This window comes from Ascaphus truei, chromosome 23 (genome assembly GCF_040206685.1).
Source record: "Ascaphus truei isolate aAscTru1 chromosome 23, aAscTru1.hap1, whole genome shotgun sequence".
Taxonomy (NCBI): Eukaryota; Metazoa; Chordata; class Amphibia; order Anura; family Ascaphidae; genus Ascaphus; species Ascaphus truei.
The window spans coordinates 2,798,160-2,812,684 of NC_134505.1; positions in this window are offsets into that span (position 1 = coordinate 2,798,160).

Below are 14,525 nucleotides of genomic sequence, written 5' to 3' on the forward strand. Positions count from 1 at the left end.
TGTGTGTGTATACAGGGAGATGGGGAAGAGCTGTAAGGTGGTGCTGTGCGGGCAGCAGTCCGTGACTGTGCCAGCGGGTGGGGGCTGTGTTATTGATGTTGGTGTATGTCCCTGTGTGTGTGTGTATACAGGGAGATGGGGAAGAGCTGTAAGGTGGTGCTGTGCGGGCAGCAGTCCGCGGGTGTGCCAGCGGGTGGGGGCTGTGTTATTGATGTTGGTGTATGTCCCCTGTGTGTGTGTGTGTATACAGGGAGATGGGGAAGAGCTGTAAGGTGGTGCTGTGCGGGCAGCAGTCCGCGGGTGTGCCAGCGGGTGGGGGCTGTGTTATTGATGTTGGTGTATGTCCCTGTGTGTGTGTGTGTATACAGGGAGATGGGGAAGAGCTGTAAGGTGGTGCTGTGCGGGCAGCAGTCCGCGGGTGTGCCAGCGGGTGGGGGCTGTGTTATTGATGTTGGTGTATGTCCCCTGTGTGTGTGTGTATACAGGGAGATGGGGAAGAGCTGTAAGGTGGTGCTGTGCGGGCAGCAGTCCGCGGGTGTGCCAGCGGGTGGGGGCTGTGTTATTGATGTTGGTGTGTGTCCCCCTGTGTGTGTGTGTGTATACAGGGAGATGGGGAAGAGCTGTAAGGTGGTGCTGTGCGGGCAGCAGTCCGCGGGTGTGCCAGCGGGTGGGGGCTGTGTTATTGATGTTGGTGTGTGTCCCTGTGTGTGTGTGTGTATACAGGGAGATGGGGAAGAGCTGTAAGGTGGTGCTGTGCGGGCAGCAGTCCGCGGGTGTGCCAGCGGGTGGGGGCTGTGTTATTGATGTTGGTGTGTGTCCCCCTGTGTGTGTGTGTATACAGGGAGATGGGGAAGAGCTGTAAGGTGGTGCTGTGCGGGCAGCAGTCCGCGGGTGTGCCAGCGGGTGGGGGCTGTGTTATTGATGTTGGTGTATGTCCCCCTGTGTGTGTGTGTATACAGGGAGATGGGGAAGAGCTGTAAGGTGGTGCTGTGCGGGCAGCAGTCCGCGGGTGTGCCAGCGGGTGGGGGCTGTGTTATTGATGTTGGTGTGTGTCCCTGTGTGTGTGTGTGTATACAGGGAGATGGGGAAGAGCTGTAAGGTGGTGCTGTGCGGGCAGCAGTCCGCGGGTGTGCCAGCGGGTGGGGGCTGTGTTATTGATGTTGGTGTGTCCCCCTGTGTGTGTGTGTATACAGGGAGATGGGGAAGAGCTGTAAGGTGGTGCTGTGCGGGCAGCAGTCCGCGGGTGTGCCAGCGGGTGGGGGCTGTGTTATTGATGTTGGTGTATGTCCCCTGTGTGTGTGTGTATACAGGGAGATGGGGAAGAGCTGTAAGGTGGTGCTGTGCGGGCAGCAGTCCGCGGGTGTGCCAGCGGGTGGGGGCTGTGTTATTGATGTTGGTGTATGTCCCCCTGTGTGTGTGTGTGTATACAGGGAGATGGGGAAGAGCTGTAAGGTGGTGCTGTGCGGGCAGCAGTCCGCGGGTGTGCCAGCGGGTGGGGGCTGTGTTATTGATGTTGGTGTATGTCCCCCTGTGTGTGTGTGTATACAGGGAGATGGGGAAGAGCTGTAAGGTGGTGCTGTGCGGGCAGCAGTCCGCGGGTGTGCCAGCGGGTGGGGGCTGTGTTATTGATGTTGGTGTATGTCCCCCTGTGTGTGTGTGTATACAGGGAGATGGGGAAGAGCTGTAAGGTGGTGCTGTGCGGGCAGCAGTCCGCGGGTGTGCCAGCGGGTGGGGGCTGTGTTATTGATGTTGGTGTATGTCCCTGTGTGTGTGTGTATACAGGGAGATGGGGAAGAGCTGTAAGGTGGTGCTGTGCGGGCAGCAGTCCGCGGGTGTGCCAGCGGGTGGGGGCTGTGTTATTGATGTTGGTGTATGTCCCTGTGTGTGTGTGTATACAGGGAGATGGGGAAGAGCTGTAAGGTGGTGCTGTGCGGGCAGCAGTCCGCGGGTGTGCCAGCGGGTGGGGGCTGTGTTATTGATGTTGGTGTATGTCCCCCTGTGTGTGTGTGTATACAGGGAGATGGGGAAGAGCTGTAAGGTGGTGCTGTGCGGGCAGCAGTCCGCGGGTGTGCCAGCGGGTGGGGGCTGTGTTATTGATGTTGGTGTGTGTCCCTGTGTGTGTGTGTGTATACAGGGAGATGGGGAAGAGCTGTAAGGTGGTGCTGTGCGGGCAGCAGTCCGCGGGTGTGCCAGCGGGTGGGGGCTGTGTTATTGATGTTGGTGTATGTCCCTGTGTGTGTGTGTGTATACAGGGAGATGGGGAAGAGCTGTAAGGTGGTGCTGTGTGGGCAGCAGTCCGCGGGTGTGCCAGCGGGTGGGAGCTGTGTTATTGATGTTGGTGTGTGTCCCCCTGTGTGTGTGTGTATACAGGGAGATGGGGAAGAGCTGTAAGGTGGTGCTGTGCGGGCAGCAGTCCGCGGGTGTGCCAGCGGGTGGGGGCTGTGTTATTGATGTTGGTGTGTGTCCCTGTGTGTGTGTGTATACAGGGAGATGGGGAAGAGCTGTAAGGTGGTGCTGTGCGGGCAGCAGGCCGCGGGTGTGCCAGCGGGTGGGGGCTGTGTTATTGATGTTGGTGTATGTCCCCTGTGTGTGTGTGTATACAGGGAGATGGGGAAGAGCTGTAAGGTGGTGCTGTGCGGGCAGCAGTCCGCGGGTGTGCCAGCGGGTGGGGGCTGTGTTATTGATGTTGGTGTATGTCCCCCTGTGTGTGTGTGTGTATACAGGGAGATGGGGAAGAGCTGTAAGGTGGTGCTGTGCGGGCAGCAGTCCGCGGGTGTGCCAGCGGGTGGGGGCTGTGTTATTGATGTTGGTGTATGTCCCCCTGTGTGTGTGTGTGTATACAGGGAGATGGGGAAGAGCTGTAAGGTGGTGCTGTGCGGGCAGCAGTCCGCGGGTGTGCCAGCGGGTGGGGGCTGTGTTATTGATGTTGGTGTGTGTCCCTGTGTGTGTGTGTGTATACAGGGAGATGGGGAAGAGCTGTAAGGTGGTGCTGTGCGGGCAGCAGTCCGCGGGTGTGCCAGCGGGTGGGGGCTGTGTTATTGATGTTGGTGTATGTCCCCCTGTGTGTGTGTGTATACAGGGAGATGGGGAAGAGCTGTAAGGTGGTGCTGTGCGGGCAGCAGTCCGCGGGTGTGCCAGCGGGTGGGGGCTGTGTTATTGATGTTGGTGTATGTCCCTGTGTGTGTGTGTATACAGGGAGATGGGGAAGAGCTGTAAGGTGGTGCTGTGCGGGCAGCAGTCCGCGGGTGTGCCAGCGGGTGGGGGCTGTGTTATTGATGTTGGTGTATGTCCCTGTGTGTGTGTGTATACAGGGAGATGGGGAAGAGCTGTAAGGTGGTGCTGTGCGGGCAGCAGTCCGCGGGTGTGCCAGCGGGTGGGGGCTGTGTTATTGATGTTGGTGTGTCCCCCTGTGTGTGTGTGTATACAGGGAGATGGGGAAGAGCTGTAAGGTGGTGCTGTGCGGGCAGCAGTCCGCGGGTGTGCCAGCGGGTGGGGGCTGTGTTATTGATGTTGGTGTATGTCCCCCTGTGTGTGTGTGTATACAGGGAGATGGGGAAGAGCTGTAAGGTGGTGCTGTGCGGGCAGCAGTCCGCGGGTGTGCCAGCGGGTGGGGGCTGTGTTATTGATGTTGGTGTGTGTCCCTGTGTGTGTGTGTATACAGGGAGATGGGGAAGAGCTGTAAGGTGGTGCTGTGCGGGCAGCAGTCCGCGGGTGTGCCAGCGGGTGGGGGCTGTGTTATTGATGTTGGTGTGTGTCCCTGTGTGTGTGTGTGTATACAGGGAGATGGGGAAGAGCTGTAAGGTGGTGCTGTGCGGGCAGCAGTCCGCGGGTGTGCCAGCGGGTGGGGGCTGTGTTATTGATGTTGGTGTATGTCCCCCTGTGTGTGTGTGTATACAGGGAGATGGGGAAGAGCTGTAAGGTGGTGCTGTGCGGGCAGCAGTCCGCGGGTGTGCCAGCGGGTGGGGGCTGTGTTATTGATGTTGGTGTATGTCCCCCTGTGTGTGTGTGTATACAGGGAGATGGGGAAGAGCTGTAAGGTGGTGCTGTGCGGGCAGCAGTCCGCGGGTGTGCCAGCGGGTGGGGGCTGTGTTATTGATGTTGGTGTGTGTCCCTGTGTGTGTGTGTATACAGGGAGATGGGGAAGAGCTGTAAGGTGGTGCTGTGCGGGCAGCAGTCCGCGGGTGTGCCAGCGGGTGGGGGCTGTGTTATTGATGTTGGTGTGTCCCCCTGTGTGTGTGTGTATACAGGGAGATGGGGAAGAGCTGTAAGGTGGTGCTGTGCGGGCAGCAGTCCGCGGGTGTGCCAGCGGGTGGGGGCTGTGTTATTGATGTTGGTGTGTGTCCCTGTGTGTGTGTGTGTATACAGGGAGATGGGGAAGAGCTGTAAGGTGGTGCTGTGCGGGCAGCAGTCCGCGGGTGTGCCAGCGGGTGGGGGCTGTGTTATTGATGTTGGGTGTCCCCCTGTGTGTGTGTGTATACAGGGAGATGGGGAAGAGCTGTAAGGTGGTGCTGTGCGGGCAGCAGTCCGCGGGTGTGCCAGCGGGTGGGGGCTGTGTTATTGATGTTGGTGTGTGTCCCTGTGTGTGTGTGTATACAGGGAGATGGGGAAGAGCTGTAAGGTGGTGCTGTGCGGGCAGCAGTCCGCGGGTGTGCCAGCGGGTGGGGGCTGTGTTATTGATGTTGGTGTGTCCCCCTGTGTGTGTGTGTATACAGGGAGATGGGGAAGAGCTGTAAGGTGGTGCTGTGCGGGCAGCAGTCCGCGGGTGTGCCAGCGGGTGGGGGCTGTGTTATTGATGTTGGTGTGTGTCCCTGTGTGTGTGTGTATACAGGGAGATGGGGAAGAGCTGTAAGGTGGTGCTGTGCGGGCAGCAGTCCGTGACTGTGCCAGCGGGTGGGGGCTGTGTTATTGATGTTGGTGTATGTCCCCCTGTGTGTGTGTGTATACAGGGAGATGGGGAAGAGCTGTAAGGTGGTGCTGTGCGGGCAGCAGTCCGCGGGTGTGCCAGCGGGTGGGGGCTGTGTTATTGATGTTGGTGTATGTCCCTGTGTGTGTGTGTATACAGGGAGATGGGGAAGAGCTGTAAGGTGGTGCTGTGCGGGCAGCAGTCCGCGGGTGTGCCAGCGGGTGGGGGCTGTGTTATTGATGTTGGTGTGTCCCCCTGTGTGTGTGTGTATACAGGGAGATGGGGAAGAGCTGTAAGGTGGTGCTGTGCGGGCAGCAGTCCGCGGGTGTGCCAGCGGGTGGGGGCTGTGTTATTGATGTTGGTGTATGTCCCTGTGTGTGTGTGTATACAGGGAGATGGGGAAGAGCTGTAAGGTGGTGCTGTGCGGGCAGCAGGCCGCGGGTGTGCCAGCGGGTGGGGGCTGTGTTATTGATGTTGGTGTATGCCCCCCTGTGTGTGTGTGTGTATACAGGGAGATGGGGAAGAGCTGTAAGGTGGTGCTGTGCGGGCAGCAGTCCGCGGGTGTGCCAGCGGGTGGGGGCTGTGTTATTGATGTTGGTGTGTGTCCCTGTGTGTGTGTGTGTGTATACAGGGAGATGGGGAAGAGCTGTAAGGTGGTGCTGTGCGGGCAGCAGTCCGCGGGTGTGCCAGCGGGTGGGGGCTGTGTTATTGATGTTGGTGTGTGTGTCCCTGTGTGTGTGTGTATACAGGGAGATGGGGAAGAGCTGTAAGGTGGTGCTGTGCGGGCAGCAGTCCGCGGGTGTGCCAGCGGGTGGGGGCTGTGTTATTGATGTTGGTGTATGTCCCTGTGTGTGTGTATACAGGGAGATGGGGAAGAGCTGTAAGGTGGTGCTGTGCGGGCAGCAGTCCGCGGGTGTGCCAGCGGGTGGGGGCTGTGTTATTGATGTTGCTGTCCCCCCCTGTGTGTGTGTGTATACAGGGAGATGGGGAAGAGCTGTAAGGTGGTGCTGTGCGGGCAGCAGTCCGCGGGTGTGCCAGCGGGTGGGGGCTGTGTTATTGATGTTGGTGTGTGTCCCCCTGTGTGTGTGTGTATACAGGGAGATGGGGAAGAGCTGTAAGGTGGTGCTGTGCGGGCAGCAGTCCGCGGGTGTGCCAGCGGGTGGGGGCTGTGTTATTGATGTTGGTGTATGTCCCTGTGTGTGTGTGTATACAGGGAGATGGGGAAGAGCTGTAAGGTGGTGCTGTGTGGGCAGCAGTCCGCGGGTGTGCCAGCGGGTGGGGGCTGTGTTATTGATGTTGGTGTGTGTCCCTGTGTGTGTGTGTGTATACAGGGAGATGGGGAAGAGCTGTAAGGTGGTGCTGTGCGGGCAGCAGTCCGCGGGTGTGCCAGCGGGTGGGGGCTGTGTTATTGATGTTGGTGTATGTCCCCCTGTGTGTGTGTGTGTATACAGGGAGATGGGGAAGAGCTGTAAGGTGGTGCTGTGCGGGCAGCAGTCCGCGGGTGTGCCAGCGGGTGGGGGCTGTGTTATTGATGTTGGTGTATGTCCCCCTGTGTGTGTGTGTGTATACAGGGAGATGGGGAAGAGCTGTAAGGTGGTGCTGTGCGGGCAGCAGTCCGCGGGTGTGCCAGCGGGTGGGGGCTGTGTTATTGATGTTGGTGTGTGTCCCTGTGTGTGTGTGTATACAGGGAGATGGGGAAGAGCTGTAAGGTGGTGCTGTGCGGGCAGCAGTCCGCGGGTGTGCCAGCGGGTGGAGGCTGTGTTATTGATGTTGGTGTGTCCCCCTGTGTGTGTGTGTATACAGGGAGATGGGGAAGAGCTGTAAGGTGGTGCTGTGCGGGCAGCAGTCCGCGGGTGTGCCAGCGGGTGGGGGCTGTGTTATTGATGTTGGTGTATGTCCCTGTGTGTGTGTGTGTATACAGGGAGATGGGGAAGAGCTGTAAGGTGGTGCTGTGCGGGCAGCAGTCCGCGGGTGTGCCAGCGGGTGGGGGCTGTGTTATTGATGTTGGTGTGTCCCCCTGTGTGTGTGTGTGTATACAGGGAGATGGGGAAGAGCTGTAAGGTGGTGCTGTGCGGGCAGCAGTCCGCGGGTGTGCCAGCGGGTGGGGGCTGTGTTATTGATGTTGGTGTGTGTCCCTGTGTGTGTGTGTGTATACAGGGAGATGGGGAAGAGCTGTAAGGTGGTGCTGTGCGGGCAGCAGTCCGCGGGTGTGCCAGCGGGTGGGGGCTGTGTTATTGATGTTGGTGTGTGTCCCCCTGTGTGTGTGTGTATACAGGGAGATGGGGAAGAGCTGTAAGGTGGTGCTGTGCGGGCAGCAGTCCGCGGGTGTGCCAGCGGGTGGGGGCTGTGTTATTGATGTTGGTGTGTCCCTGTGTGTGTGTGTATACAGGGAGATGGGGAAGAGCTGTAAGGTGGTGCTGTGCGGGCAGCAGTCCGCGGGTGTGCCAGCGGGTGGGGGCTGTGTTATTGATGTTGGTGTGTGTCCCTGTGTGTGTGTGTATACAGGGAGATGGGGAAGATCTGTAAGGTGGTGCTGTGCGGGCAGCAGTCCGCGGGTGTGCCAGCGGGTGGGGGCTGTGTTATTGATGTTGGTGTGTGTCCCTGTGTGTGTGTGTATACAGGGAGATGGGGAAGAGCTGTAAGGTGGTGCTGTGCGGGCAGCAGTCCGCGGGTGTGCCAGCGGGTGGGGGCTGTGTTATTGATGTTGGTGTATGTCCCTGTGTGTGTGTGTGTATACAGGGAGATGGGGAAGAGCTGTAAGGTGGTGCTGTGCGGGCAGCAGTCCGCGGGTGTGCCAGCGGGTGGGGGCTGTGTTATTGATGTTGGTGTGTGTCCCTGTGTGTGTGTGTGTATACAGGGAGATGGGGAAGAGCTGTAAGGTGGTGCTGTGCGGGCAGCAGTCCGCGGGTGTGCCAGCGGGTGGGGGCTGTGTTATTGATGTTGGTGTGTCCCCCTGTGTGTGTGTGTATACAGGGAGATGGGGAAGAGCTGTAAGGTGGTGCTGTGCGGGCAGCAGTCCGCGGGTGTGCCAGCGGGTGGGGGCTGTGTTATTGATGTTGGTGTATGTCCCTGTGTGTGTGTGTGTATACAGGGAGATGGGGAAGAGCTGTAAGGTGGTGCTGTGCGGGCAGCAGTCCGCGGGTGTGCCAGCGGGTGGGGGCTGTGTTATTGATGTTGGTGTATGTCCCCCTGTGTGTGTGTGTGTGTATACAGGGAGATGGGGAAGAGCTGTAAGGTGGTGCTGTGCGGGCAGCAGTCCGCGGGTGTGCCAGCGGGTGGGGGCTGTGTTATTGATGTTGGTGTATGTCCCTGTGTGTGTGTGTATACAGGGAGATGGGGAAGAGCTGTAAGGTGGTGCTGTGCGGGCAGCAGTCCGCGGGTGTGCCAGCGGGTGGGGGCTGTGTTATTGATGTTGGTGTGTGTCCCCCTGTGTGTGTGTGTGTATACAGGGAGATGGGGAAGAGCTGTAAGGTGGTGCTGTGCGGGCAGCAGTCCGCGGGTGTGCCAGCGGGTGGGGGCTGTGTTATTGATGTTGGTGTATGTCCCCCTGTGTGTGTGTGTATACAGGGAGATGGGGAAGAGCTGTAAGGTGGTGCTGTGCGGGCAGCAGTCCGCGGGTGTGCCAGCGGGTGGGGGCTGTGTTATTGATGTTGGTGTGTCCCCCTGTGTGTGTGTGTATACAGGGAGATGGGGAAGAGCTGTAAGGTGGTGCTGTGCGGGCAGCAGTGCGCGGGTGTGCCAGCGGGTGGGGGCTGTGTTATTGATGTTGGTGTATGTCCCCCTGTGTGTGTGTGTATACAGGGAGATGGGGAAGAGCTGTAAGGTGGTGCTGTGCGGGCAGCAGTCCGCGGGTGTGCCAGCGGGTGGGGGCTGTGTTATTGATGTTGGTGTATGTCCCTGTGTGTGTGTGTATACAGGGAGATGGGGAAGAGCTGTAAGGTGGTGCTGTGCGGGCAGCAGTCCGCGGGTGTGCCAGCGGGTGGGGGCTGTGTTATTGATGTTGGTGTATGTCTCTGTGTGTGTGTGTATACAGGGAGATGGGGAAGAGCTGTAAGGTGGTGCTGTGCGGGCAGCAGTCCGCGGGTGTGCCAGCGGGTGGGGGCTGTGTTATTGATGTTGGTGTGTGTCCCTGTGTGTGTGTGTGTATACAGGGAGATGGGGAAGAGCTGTAAGGTGGTGCTGTGCGGGCAGCAGGCCGCGGGTGTGCCAGCGGGTGGGGGCTGTGTTATTGATGTTGGTGTATGTCCCTGTGTGTGTGTGTATACAGGGAGATGGGGAAGAGCTGTAAGGTGGTGCTGTGCGGGCAGCAGTCCGCGGGTGTGCCAGCGGGTGGGGGCTGTGTTATTGATGTTGGTGTATGTCCCTGTGTGTGTGTGTGTATACAGGGAGATGGGGAAGAGCTGTAAGGTGGTGCTGTGCGGGCAGCAGTCCGCGGGTGTGCCAGCGGGTGGGGGCTGTGTTATTGATGTTGGTGTATGTCCCCCTGTGTGTGTGTGTGTATACAGGGAGATGGGGAAGAGCTGTAAGGTGGTGCTGTGCGGGCAGCAGTCCGCGGGTGTGCCAGCGGGTGGGGGCTGTGTTATTGATGTTGGTGTGTCCCCCTGTGTGTGTGTGTATACAGGGAGATGGGGAAGAGCTGTAAGGTGGTGCTGTGCGGGCAGCAGTCCGCGGGTGTGCCAGCGGGTGGGGGCTGTGTTATTGATGTTGGTGTGTGTCCCTGTGTGTGTGTGTATACAGGGAGATGGGGAAGAGCTGTAAGGTGGTGCTGTGCGGGCAGCAGTCCGCGGGTGTGCCAGCGGGTGGGGGCTGTGTTATTGATGTTGGTGTATGTCCCCCTGTGTGTGTGTGTATACAGGGAGATGGGGAAGAGCTGTAAGGTGGTGCTGTGCGGGCAGCAGTCCGCGGGTGTGCCAGCGGGTGGGGGCTGTGTTATTGATGTTGGTGTGTGTCCCTGTGTGTGTGTGTATACAGGGAGATGGGGAAGAGCTGTAAGGTGGTGCTGTGCGGGCAGCAGTCCGCGGGGTGCCAGCGGGTGGAGGCTGTGTTATTGATGTTGGTGTATGTCCCCCTGTGTGTGTGTGTATACAGGGAGATGGGGAAGAGCTGTAAGGTGGTGCTGTGCGGGCAGCAGTCCGCGGGTGTGCCAGCGGGTGGGGCTGTGTTATTGATGTTGGTGTGTGTCCCCCTGTGTGTGTGTGTATACAGGGAGATGGGGAAGAGCTGTAAGGTGGTGCTGTGCGGGCAGCAGTCCGCGGGTGTGCCAGCGGGTGGGGGCTGTGTATTGATGTTGGTGTATGTCCCCCTGTGTGTGTGTGTGTATACAGGGAGATGGGGACGAGCTGTAAGGTGGTGCTGTGCGGGCAGCAGTCCGCGGGTGTGCCAGCGGGTGGGGGCTGTGTTATTGATGTTGGTGTATGTCCCTGTGTGTGTGTGTATACAGGGAGATGGGGAAGAGCTGTAAGGTGGTGCTGTGCGGGCAGCAGTCCGCGGGTGTGCCAGCGGGTGGGGGCTGTGTTATTGATGTTGGTGTGTCCCCCTGTGTGTGTGTGTATACAGGGAGATGGGGAAGAGCTGTAAGGTGGTGCTGTGCGGGCAGCAGTCCGCGGGTGTGCCAGCGGGTGGGGGCTGTGTTATTTGATGTTGGTGTATGTCCCTGTGTGTGTGTGTATACAGGGAGATGGGGAAGAGCTGTAAGGTGGTGCTGTGCGGGCAGCAGTCCGCGGGTGTGCCAGCGGGTGGGGGCTGTGTTATTGATGTTGGTGTGTGTCCCTGTGTGTGTGTGTGTATACAGGGAGATGGGGAAGAGCTGTAAGGTGGTGCTGTGCGGGCAGCAGTCCGCGGGTGTGCCAGCGGGTGGGGGCTGTGTTATTGATGTTGGTGTATGTCCCCCTGTGTGTGTGTGTATACAGGGAGATGGGGAAGAGCTGTAAGGTGGTGCTGTGCGGGCAGCAGTCCGCGGGTGTGCCAGCGGGTGGGGGCTGTGTTATTGATGTTGGTGTGTGTCCCTGTGTGTGTGTGTGTATACAGGGAGATGGGGAAGAGCTGTAAGGTGGTGCTGTGCGGGCAGCAGGCCGCGGGTGTGCCAGCGGGTGGGGGCTGTGTTATTGATGTTGGTGTCCCCCTGTGTGTGTGTGTATACAGGGAGATGGGGAAGAGCTGTAAGGTGGTGCTGTGCGGGCAGCAGTCCGCGGGTGTGCCAGCGGGTGGGGGCTGTGTTATTGATGTTGGTGTGTCCCCCTGTGTGTGTGTGTGTATACAGGGAGATGGGGAAGAGCTGTAAGGTGGTGCTGTGCGGGCAGCAGTCCGCGGGTGTGCCAGCGGGTGGGGGCTGTGTTATTGATGTTGGTGTGTCCCCCTGTGTGTGTGTGTATACAGGGAGATGGGGAAGAGCTGTAAGGTGGTGCTGTGCGGGCAGCAGTCCGCGGGTGTGCCAGCGGGTGGGGGCTGTGTTATTGATGTTGGTGTATGTCCCTGTGTGTGTGTATACAGGGAGATGGGGAAGAGCTGTAAGGTGGTGCTGTGCGGGCAGCAGTCCGCGGGTGTGCCAGCGGGTGGGGGCTGTGTTATTGATGTTGGTATGTCCCTGTGTGTGTGTGTGTATACAGGGAGATGGGGAAGAGCTGTAAGGTGGTGCTGTGCGGGCAGCAGTCCGCGGGTGTGCCAGCGGGTGGGGGCTGTGTTATTGATGTTGGTGTGTGTCCCTGTGTGTGTGTGTGTATACAGGGAGATGGGGAAGAGCTGTAAGGTGGTGCTGTGCGGGCAGCAGTCCGCGGGTGTGCCAGCGGGTGGGGGCTGTGTTATTGATGTTGGTGTATGTCCCCCTGTGTGTGTGTGTATACAGGGAGATGGGGAAGAGCTGTAAGGTGGTGCTGTGCGGGCAGCAGTCCGCGGGTGTGCCAGCGGGTGGGGGCTGTGTTATTGATGTTGGTGTGTGTCCCCCTGTGTGTGTGTGTGTATACAGGGAGATGGGGAAGAGCTGTAAGGTGGTGCTGTGCGGGCAGCAGTCCGCGGGTGTGCCAGCGGGTGGGGGCTGTGTTATTGATGTTGGTGTGTGTCCCCCTGTGTGTGTGTGTGTATACAGGGAGATGGGGAAGAGCTGTAAGGTGGTGCTGTGCGGGCAGCAGTCCGCGGGTGTGCCAGCGGGTGGGGGCTGTGTTATTGATGTTGGTGTATGTCCCTGTGTGTGTGTGTATACAGGGAGATGGGGAAGAGCTGTAAGGTGGTGCTGTGCGGGCAGCAGTCCGCGGGTGTGCCAGCGGGTGGGGGCTGTGTTATTGATGTTGGTGTGTGTCCCTGTGTGTGTGTGTATACAGGGAGATGGGGAAGAGCTGTAAGGTGGTGCTGTGCGGGCAGCAGTCCGCGGGTGTGCCAGCGGGTGGGGGCTGTGTTATTGATGTTGGTGTGTGTCCCTGTGTGTGTGTGTATACAGGGAGATGGGGAAGAGCTGTAAGGTGGTGCTGTGCGGGCAGCAGTCCGCGGGTGTGCCAGCGGGTGGGGGCTGTGTTATTGATGTTGGTGTGTGTCCCTGTGTGTGTGTGTGTATACAGGGAGATGGGGAAGAGCTGTAAGGTGGTGCTGTGCGGGCAGCAGTCCGCGGGTGTGCCAGCGGGTGGGGGCTGTGTTATTGATGTTGGTGTGTGTCCCTGTGTGTGTGTGTGTATACAGGGAGATGGGGAAGAGCTGTAAGGTGGTGCTGTGCGGGCAGCAGTCCGCGGGTGTGCCAGCGGGTGGGGGCTGTGTTATTGATGTTGGTGTATGTCCCCCTGTGTGTGTGTGTATACAGGGAGATGGGGAAGAGCTGTAAGGTGGTGCTGTGCGGGCAGCAGTCCGCGGGTGTGCCAGCGGGTGGGGGCTGTGTTATTGATGTTGGTGTATGTCCCTGTGTGTGTGTGTATACAGGGAGATGGGGAAGAGCTGTAAGGTGGTGCTGTGCGGGCAGCAGTCCGCGGGTGTGCCAGCGGGTGGGGGCTGTGTTATTGATGTTGGTGTGTGTCCCCCTGTGTGTGTGTGTATACAGGGAGATGGGGAAGAGCTGTAAGGTGGTGCTGTGCGGGCAGCAGTCCGCGGGTGTGCCAGCGGGTGGGGGCTGTGTTATTGATGTTGGTGTATGTCCCCCTGTGTGTGTGTGTGTATACAGGGAGATGGGGAAGAGCTGTAAGGTGGTGCTGTGCGGGCAGCAGTCCGCGGGTGTGCCAGCGGGTGGGGGCTGTGTTATTGATGTTGGTATGTCCCTGTGTGTGTGTGTATACAGGGAGATGGGGAAGAGCTGTAAGGTGGTGCTGTGCGGGCAGCAGTCCGCGGGTGTGCCAGCGGGTGGGGGCTGTGTTATTGATGTTGGTGTGTGTCCCTGTGTGTGTGTGTGTATACAGGGAGATGGGGAAGAGCTGTAAGGTGGTGCTGTGTGGGCAGCAGTCCGCGGGTGTGCCAGCGGGTGGGGGCTGTGTTATTGATGTTGGTGTATGTCCCTGTGTGTGTGTGTATACAGGGAGATGGGGAAGAGCTGTAAGGTGGTGCTGTGCGGGCAGCAGTCCGCGGGTGTGCCAGCGGGTGGGGGCTGTGTTATTGATGTTGGTGTGTGTCCCTGTGTGTGTGTGTGTATACAGGGAGATGGGGAAGAGCTGTAAGGTGGTGCTGTGCGGGCAGCAGTCCGCGGGTGTGCCAGCGGGTGGGGGCTGTGTTATTGATGTTGGTGTATGTCCCCCTGTGTGTGTGTGTATACAGGGAGATGGGGAAGAGCTGTAAGGTGGTGCTGTGCGGGCAGCAGGCCGCGGGTGTGCCAGCGGGTGGGGGCTGTGTTATTGATGTTGGTGTGTGTCCCTGTGTGTGTGTGTGTATACAGGGAGATGGGGAAGAGCTGTAAGGTGGTGCTGTGCGGGCAGCAGTCCGCGGGTGTGCCAGCGGGTGGGGGCTGTGTTATTGATGTTGGTGTATGTCCCTGTGTGTGTGTGTGTATACAGGGAGATGGGGAAGAGCTGTAAGGTGGTGCTGTGCGGGCAGCAGTCCGCGGGTGTGCCAGCGGGTGGGGGCTGTGTTATTGATGTTGGTGTATGTCCCCCTGTGTGTGTGTGTATACAGGGAGATGGGGAAGAGCTGTAAGGTGGTGCTGTGCGGGCAGCAGTCCGCGGGTGTGCCAGCGGGTGGGGGCTGTGTTATTGATGTTGGTGTGTCCCCCTGTGTGTGTGTGTATACAGGGAGATGGGGAAGAGCTGTAAGGTGGTGCTGTGCGGGCAGCAGTCCGCGGGTGTGCCAGCGGGTGGGGGCTGTGTTATTGATGTTGGTGTATGTCCCCCTGTGTGTGTGTGTATACAGGGAGATGGGGAAGAGCTGTAAGGTGGTGCTGTGCGGGCAGCAGTCCGCGGGTGTGCCAGCGGGTGGGGGCTGTGTTATTGATGTTGGTGTATGTCCCTGTGTGTGTGTGTGTATACAGGGAGATGGGGAAGAGCTGTAAGGTGGTGCTGTGCGGGCAGCAGTCCGCGGGTGTGCCAGCGGGTGGGGGCTGTGTTATTGATGTTGGTGTATGTCCCTGTGTGTGTGTGTATACAGGGAGATGGGGAAGAGCTGTAAGGTGGTGCTGTGCGGGCAGCAGTCCGCGGGTGTGCCAGCGGGTGGGGGCTGTGTTATT